Source organism: Pyxicephalus adspersus, chromosome 3 (assembly GCF_032062135.1).
Source record: "Pyxicephalus adspersus chromosome 3, UCB_Pads_2.0, whole genome shotgun sequence".
NCBI classification, from domain to species: Eukaryota; Metazoa; Chordata; class Amphibia; order Anura; family Pyxicephalidae; genus Pyxicephalus; species Pyxicephalus adspersus.
This window is the reverse complement of record NC_092860.1, coordinates 22,524,433-22,531,772: the sequence shown is the minus strand read 5'-3', so window position 1 is coordinate 22,531,772 and position 7,340 is coordinate 22,524,433. Positions and strand designations below refer to the sequence as shown.

The window sequence follows — 7,340 nt, the reverse complement described above, 5'->3', positions numbered from 1 at the left end:
CACCCCATATCCTGAAATTCTTCAAAACTAGGGGGCTGAGCTATTGGGATAACCTGATATCTTTCAAGTGGTTAGAACCAACATTTTAGGAGATATAAAGCTTTAAACACAATGAGTTGTTAGGCTGCACAATATGACAACAAGCCTTTACACACACACACAGCTATCACACTGTGCTGCCGGTGACATCATTGTACATGCCCATTCAAGTAGCTTGATTAAATGAAGCTACTCAATTTGATAGACCAGCCAATCATGATTGCTGAAGATCGAAAGAGGAAAAAAAGAAATAACCTAATTTAACCAAATCAAACAACAAAGGATTAAGAATTAAAACCATATTTACTTAGATCATTATTAAAAAAACATATTAGTAACAGATATAAAAACATACCTCCAAATATCCCTATTCATTTGTACAATTCTAGACCCCCCCCCCCCCAAAAAGAAATAGAAGTGTAAATATTACATATATAACAGTAGTGCAGGGGCATATCATGAATGTAGGAAGTCAATCATGAATGTTTCAACGTGTTTCGCAGATATGAATCAGCTTCATCAGGAAACAATTATATGCAGAGAGGAGGTAAGTACAATGGAAAGTTCCACCGCTACTTACATCTGAATGGCAGTGGTTCAGGGAGGGGATGCTGCAATCGTAGGCATGGTCCTTGGATACAGCTAATTAACCTGTGACAAGCCTTAGTGGGTATGTAAAGGCTTATTAGATAAACGTCTGGGGTAAGTCTATGCTTCCTATTAACATCCAAATGATGCAGACACATTGCTCCTTGGACGCTAGTAGAATGAACTCCACTTTATGTCTGCATCATTTGGACTTAAATCTTTAAGATTTTGGGGTAAAGTATTAATAGCAACTCTTATTTGCAAGTTGGCACAATATTTTTTAGCAACAGTGACCCCTGCTGGGAAAAATTACAATCACTGCTCCAAAAGAAACTTTCTGAAATAAGTAGGCCCCAACATCCTAGAAGTTTTTGAAAGCTGGTTGTGCACCAAAACCAGAAACCCAGATGATAGTTAAAAATATGTAACGCCTCTCTTGCAGACCATACTTTCCATGAAGATTTCCAGAATTGACTAATCTGAGCCCCACATACCCATGGGTACTTCCTATAACCCCTCAACACATCACCAGCACAAAAGGAGGAAATGAAAGGTCAATTCCAGTAATGCTTAAAAATCTTCATAGCATATTTTCTTAACAGTGGTAAAGAAAGGCAACCATTACATTTTCTTTGTGCAGGTACCATTTTCTAGGGATGTTTGCTCCAAAATTCATAAAGTATTAGACAAAATTAGGCAGGTGGAAAAAGTGGATGGGAGTAACAGATTGATCCAACAGCTTTATAGTACTTTAATACTGTGTAAATAGTAACCTTTTGTCTAATGCTCAAAAAAATTAAATAAACTGAGCTTTATGTTCAGAGAACCCTGGAGTAATATACTCCTCTATCAGTCCCCTCCTACTACACTTCCAACTTCTAGATTTTGAGCTCTTTGGGGCAGGGTCCTCTATCATTTGCAACCCCTATTTAATTTACAGTGCTGTGTAATATGTTGGCACTATATAAATAGTGTTAATAGGTAAAACCAGTATAGTAAAAAACGCAAAGCTCTTAAAATGCAACACCACCTAGGCAATAAAGAATGAATGGGAGGCCAGAGCTGCGCCTTCTGTGCATGTCTGAGCATCTTGGGGATAAAAAAAATATTACCCGTTTCCCCCCAATCTACATCACCCCGAGATCAGGTGACATAGGAAGAACATGGAAGGGAGAAGATGGGAGAGCCTGGCACTCCCTCTGTAACAGGGCAAAGAAGATACCAGGATGACTTGAGACCCGATGGAAGAAACCTCTCGATGGACAGACTTACCTGCGGAATTGAAGGCAAGTGCGATTTTATCGTTATGGGTTTACTTCTGCTTTAAGTATTTTAATTGCAACATTAGTAAGAGATGTACTTGGGCGTCCAAATCCTTCTGTAGCATATGAAGTTACCACCAATAAGCAGGCAAGCTTATGCACCTCAAGTTAGATATGACAATGTATGCAGGAGTTTGAACCAAGTGAGGTTGTGCAGCATTTGAAATACCCTCATTCATAATGAGGCCTTTCCATTGAAGTCATCAGCATTGAGAACAGTCATTTGTTTACACCAATCGCTTTATTGATAAAAAAAGCCAACAGTAGAGAAACTTGACAGCACAATACTGTTACACTATCAACAATCTCAATTTAAACAAATCTGTACAGACATTACTGAACTAAGAATCCAAGATCACATTCAGCAAAGTATTCACATCTTCAAGAAAGATGAACTGCTCTCCTCTTTAATACATGTACATCTAGAAAAGGTAAAAAGTAAGAATTAATGCATGATCACAAACCTTACAACCAAAGTCATGCCATGTAACTATGCTTTCCAGTAAGCCACTTCAAGCAAATATGTACTAGATATTAAACTTTTTATCACACCCTACAAGGTGCTCAGACATTTCTGAACTGCCAAACTACAATATCATCCCAAATCCAGTGAAACATCTAGATTTCTTGAAAGCTGCAGCACAGCCACATATGCCAGCAATTTTCCATGCCCCAAGCTTCAAGGCTCATTAAGTGGGAACATGTCTACATATAAGACTGCATGTGGACACTGTTTAAGGGGTATGATATTTAGAGCTGGGTTTACACTTGCATTATTGAACAGACCATATAGTTACATTGCCTGTCTGCTGAACCACAAATGTTTAGGGAATATCCAATTCAGAGTATAGATTTTTATTTGTAGACCTGCAGCACACCATAGGGATTTTGTATTGCAGCAACAAGACATGATGCCAAAGCAAACCAAGACTAAAAGTTCGCATTAGTGACCATACAGGTATAGTCTCACAGTAACATTAAAATGTCTAAAGCACAAAAGGTACATAAATGCTTCATTGATCTGTACTTCAGCAATGTCCGGCATTAACATTTATTAATTGTCCTAGAGCCATCAGTAATTGATTGTGTCCTCACGGCTGAGTTTATCAGAAAGGGATAACAAGCATCATTGGCTCCAATATAAAGAAAGTTCTATGCACTCATACCTGACATCATAGCTTCACTGGCCATCCTTCTTGCATTCTGGATTGAGTTACCACTGGAAAAAAAAAATTAAATTGTAAGCTATAGAATACATAAGTGATATGCTACATAAGACATTGGGTGCTGATCAGAGCAGGATAATATCGTCAGTTCTCGCATCTGACGGCACTTCCTATTTCCTGAATCTCATCATGTAACACCATGAAATATTAAATACACTCAAAACCCATTTCTAATGCATCTGGATAAAATGTAATTTCTAGCTTGCCATTTACTGTAAACCACAATCTTCAGATTTCTTGGCACCAATGCCACATCAATAGAAGGCTAAATCATTCATGCTCCTTGATAACCAGTGGAAGTTTCATAAGCAGACCACCCTTTCAGCCTGCTTATTTTAGGGGACACTTATTGAAGATTGACTCTGCCCCAGCCAAAATCAAAAGTAGAGGAAAGTTGTAAAGTATGATACTGTGTCAGATAACCACACCTCAGCCATATTTCTAGTAGGAGGCTTTTAATGGCAGTCCTGATACTTCTAGTCCTGTTAGAATGACTTTGTATACATAGGGAAAATGGCGCTACAAGAACCAGCCAAGCAAAACTTTAGGCCTGCGGAACTTAAATAAGCATTTACACCCATTAACCTCCCAGCCTACTCTGAAGCCCCCATATTAAAGATTTTAACCAAGCCCTGCTTCTGTCTTAAGCAGAGACACTGCTTTTTGGTGCTTTAAAAATTAGTATATAACTTTAGAATGACAAATTAAACTTACCAGAATTCAACCTAGCTTGACCTGGAAAACAGCAAAATGATAAACAAATTACTAGAGAAAATTTAATTCTTACTACATTTTTAGAAAATCCTTTTTACATGGGGTTTCCAAACCCTTTGTGTGCAATAAACATTTCTACTTGTGTACAGAACCGTGTGCTCAGAGGAACCCTTCTCACCACCAGCAATCTGACGGTAATTCCAGCTATTTCAGGTTTTGTATCATCACCGCACACTTATACCTGCTTGAGATAAGTTTAAACCTCTGCAGATAATAGATCTGTGCACATGGGCTCTCCAGATCTGCACAAAAATTTTAAAGTCAATTGAAAACATTACATGTGCATAGCACCAGCCATATATTCCAATCTATGCCACACGGGTTTATCGAATAGGGGCCAAGATTATAAATAAAGCCTAGTATTAAAACAGTACTAAGTGCATCTTAACTTTTCTAAACTATATTTGTGCCATATTTGGCAATTTTAGATAAAAACTAAACACTTATTCTAAGTGCAGACAAAAGTAGACCTGGTAACCGAATTCTGGTAAGCTGCATGTTTTGCCTATTTTTGTTATATGGCAAATCTAATAAACAGAATTCATGCAGTGACAGCCTAAAACCATTTGAAAGATGTATACCTTAAATCAGAAGTGGTGTGACTGGACATTCAGGTGCCCTCCATGATGATTTCTGTGACTGGTTATTCAAGTCCTCATTATGAGGGTTCCTATAAAGAATAAAAACTCAGTTAAAAAAATTTGTATAGTGGCCCAACAAGAAACCATCTGCTTCATTGCCTCAAAAGTCTGCACTTGGCAATCTCAGGCATTAACATTTATTAATTGTTCTAGAGCCATCAGTAAAAGATTTTGTCCTCACGGTTGAATTTATCAGACAGGGATAACAAGCATCATTGGCTCTTTGTTAAGGAAATTAATAAAGGTTCTATGTGGTTCATACCTGGCAAAGCTTTACTGGCCATCTTCTTGCCTTCTGGACTAACATTAGTTACCACCAAGCTCCATCATCCTCCTGTAAAAGGACAAAACTGGTAAGAATACACAAAATATCCAACAAACCAGCAACAGGTACTGATCAGAAGTGTCATTCAAAAAAACATAAATGTTTTACATACACCTGGCAGACATTAGCAGCACCTAGAGCCACTGCATTCTTTGACCCTTTCAGTGTTGATATTGACACCCAGCACCCAAAGCTCTGATTAAGGGAAACTCAGCACCCTTACACTATTCTGACATACAATGCTGTATGATCTCAAGGATAACCACAAATTCCTTCATTCTACAAATGGTGCAGGGCCTGTCATTTTATAAGCGAACTCCTCCAGCACTCCCTGATGTATGTGGGCTGCTACAGCATTGTACTCCATGAATAGAGCCCAATCTAGTATAAGCCCCAGATCCTGTACCTTCCAGCTATTAAAGTGTACCTAAACTCAGAATTTTTACATTACATAAAAGGGTGGACAACCCTTTAATTTAAAGTAAAAAAATTTATTTGTTAGTGTTTTAAATGCAAAAAAAAAACAAAAAAAACAAAACAAAAACCTCCTGACAGAAAGACTGATCTGCAGGATTGAAGGCAAGTGTGATTTTTTTTTGTATTGGGTTAACTTCTACGTTAACTTTGAGAATTGCCTACTGGGATAAGGGGGAAGTAGAGTATCTGGAGCACTGAAGTGGAATCCGATCACATGAGTCCACTGGGAACAAACAGAATTCTACTTATCCCTGAATGAGTAAAGCACAGGGTCACCACGCTATATGAAAAGAAAGCTGAGACAAAAAACACAATATTGCACATCGTTTTGTTTTATTGTAGCCCTTCACCTAAAGACTTGCTGTTTAGCACAGGTGGACTTTGTCTAGTTAGACTAGACTTTGAGTCCATTTTCACTACTTAACACTGTTCTGAATGTTGGCTCCAAAAAGCCACTCTGCTTTTTCTTTTCATATACAAAGATTTTAAAATCTAGGCTTGGCAACACTATGAAACCTCACCCCTTGGGTATAACAATTTTTACTTCCATCACCAAGCTATATGTCAGGAAAGCTGCCGGGTCCAGCAACCCTTTTGTGACTATTTATTAGACTGGAGTGTCAGCAACTTATCATTTTGATAGCAAAAAAAAAAAATATATACAAATTAAGATACTGACACATACCAAACTTGGGTTCATCCCGGGGTCATTTTTTCCCCCCATCTTCCCCTTAGGCTCATCATTACATACACTGCAATTCAAAAGTTTACATTAGTTAGACATATTTGTTATCCAGTTTTGATTTGTAAAACTTTACTTTTGTCAAGGAATTCTCCATTTGCAGCCAATACAAATTAGTGGACATTCTACATGTAAATCTGGGCTGATTCCAGGAAAACCTTCCATGGTTTGGATGGATGGACAACTCTTACTATTTGTTGGTCAGGCTGCTCAAATATTTCAATAGGGTTGATATTTGACAACTATTGCACCAATCCCACCCAAAACCAGCTGTCTGTATGGGTTGGGGGTGGCTTTGGGTCATTGCCCTGTTGTAGGACAAAAGCAGCTTCTATTAGGTGCTGCCATCAAAGAAGAAAGTCTTTGTGCAATCATCCTATCTTGGTGTTATACAAGTATGGCACCCCCATCATTACCCCTAGCAGCAGCCCCAATGCATAGGAGGCCCAAGGGCAAACCAACACTACCACCAAGGAGCCAAATGTCACATAATGCACCATTGGCCCTCAGATCAATGAAAACCAATTTACATTTACAGATGGTCAACAAACAAAACAGTGCAGTTTTTTTTTTTTTTTTTAAATAAAATGTCTAATGACCAACAAATCTACAAACATCAGGGAAATACTATACAAAGAAAAATTCAAACTAATCCTAAACACATAAAATATAACAAGAACCTCATGGATGGTAAACCCAGAACAAAGCCCCGAGCACGAATTCCCACCCTAGGTGTGCAGATGATGTGGATGCCAGCAGATTGCCCACCATAGCTCACCTACCATATCCAAGCTGCCATGAGGACAGAAGAGACAGCACGCTGCCGTACATTTCTTATATAAGGCCACCAAATCCCGCACACAGTCATCGCGAGACTTCCCGTGGTATTATGGGAAATGTAGTTTCACTCTATGGTAGCCATTGACTCCTGTCTGATACGATAGAAGCATGCAATTTACTATTTTTCGTATTGTAACTGTTTGAAAGTATTAAAGAGGAGTCAATACTACTCGGTTTTAAATAAAATAAACAGTCTCGTTTGAATTGACATTTTAAACGAATTTAGAATGTAGTACTACAAATTGGACACTGGGTAGCAGCAGAGTATTCTTTATAAAATGGGAAAAGTGTTAACTTTTAGTACCCAAAAATGGAACACTGGGTGGAGGTGGGGATTTTTGTTTTTTACAATTTTTAGACAAACGT

The 7,340-nt window shown here is 38.2% G+C and overlaps 1 long non-coding RNA gene and 2 other non-coding genes across 5 annotated transcripts; all 3 read right to left on the bottom strand.

The window, feature by feature from the left end:
• Window positions 1–2,171: 2,171 nt before the first annotated feature.
• Window positions 2,172–6,983, bottom strand: LOC140325827 (uncharacterized). Of its 3 annotated transcripts, none has more exons than XR_011919735.1 (7): window positions 6,917–6,983; window positions 6,078–6,144; window positions 4,853–4,924; window positions 4,531–4,619; window positions 3,890–3,910; window positions 3,116–3,168; window positions 2,172–2,371 (listed from the first exon to the last, which is right to left on the bottom strand). It is a non-coding gene; the product is annotated as an uncharacterized lncRNA (long non-coding RNA). The 3 variants fall into 3 exon arrangements; XR_011919736.1 differs by having other exon boundaries at window positions 6,913–6,931; XR_011919737.1 differs by lacking the exon at window positions 6,078–6,144 and having other exon boundaries at window positions 6,917–6,936.
• Window positions 3,239–3,310, bottom strand: LOC140327889 (small nucleolar RNA SNORD49). The gene has a single exon (XR_011920174.1). It is a non-coding gene; the product is annotated as a small nucleolar RNA SNORD49 (small nucleolar RNA).
• LOC140327899 (small nucleolar RNA SNORD65) lies at window positions 4,047–4,119 on the bottom strand. Its single transcript, XR_011920183.1, has one exon. It is a non-coding gene; the product is annotated as a small nucleolar RNA SNORD65 (small nucleolar RNA).
• Window positions 6,984–7,340: the final 357 nt, after the last annotated feature.